Source organism: Varroa destructor, unplaced genomic scaffold (genome assembly GCF_002443255.2).
Source record: "Varroa destructor unplaced genomic scaffold, Vdes_3.0 BEIS01000005.1, whole genome shotgun sequence".
In the NCBI taxonomy this organism is placed as follows: Eukaryota; Metazoa; Arthropoda; class Arachnida; order Mesostigmata; family Varroidae; genus Varroa; species Varroa destructor.
The window spans coordinates 15,738,501-15,739,274 of record NW_019211458.1 but is presented as its reverse complement, the minus strand read 5'-3'; positions in this window follow the sequence as shown (position 1 = coordinate 15,739,274).

Below are 774 nucleotides of genomic sequence, written 5' to 3'. Positions count from 1 at the left end.
CTTTAGTTGGTAGTCCTTTAATAGACGAGGGAGGACAAACAGCCATCTGTTGGCCAGGCTTGCCATCGGTGCTGTAGCGGTGTCAATAGATTAACGAAGAGATATTACAGTAATAGTATTAGGTTGGCGATAAACAGCCCATGTCCGACGAGTCGCACAATTAAAGTTAAACGTTTCGGTAAAAATGGGTAACCCTGGTTTGAACCCATCGATCAACGGGTGATGGGAAAATCGCGACTCATATGCACTTGCCTCTTGGTGAAGAAACGGGATGAAACGTCGATAAGAACACATATAGGGTTAGGTAAATTTGGGCATGGCCGTAGAGCTCACTGAGCAAGTGATGTTTATCAAGCAAACACTTCACGAGATAAGTGATGACAATGCTGGTGATAGTGAGGACGATAACAGTACAGAACGTAAAGGTCTTTATAATTGCAATTTGTTAAATATATATGTACAAAGAATAAAAGAAAATTCAATGAGAGACGTCAGCTCTTAGCAAAGTTACATCATGCTTAGGAAGGGGCGCCACGCTATTGATGGATAAACCAAAATTTAACTTTGTTATAAACATAACAAAACTCGTGCGTTGTCTCACGCATTTAATCAACAGTGATAGTAGCACATATGTAGAACCGAAAAAAAAAACAGCCGAAGTAAGTTTTTAAGGGTTCATATATCTTTCGACAGAAACTTCTGAGCTTTATCATTAAGAAATCATTATTATTTAAAAAATTTTATTTTTTTATAAATAAATAGAAGAGTATGTAT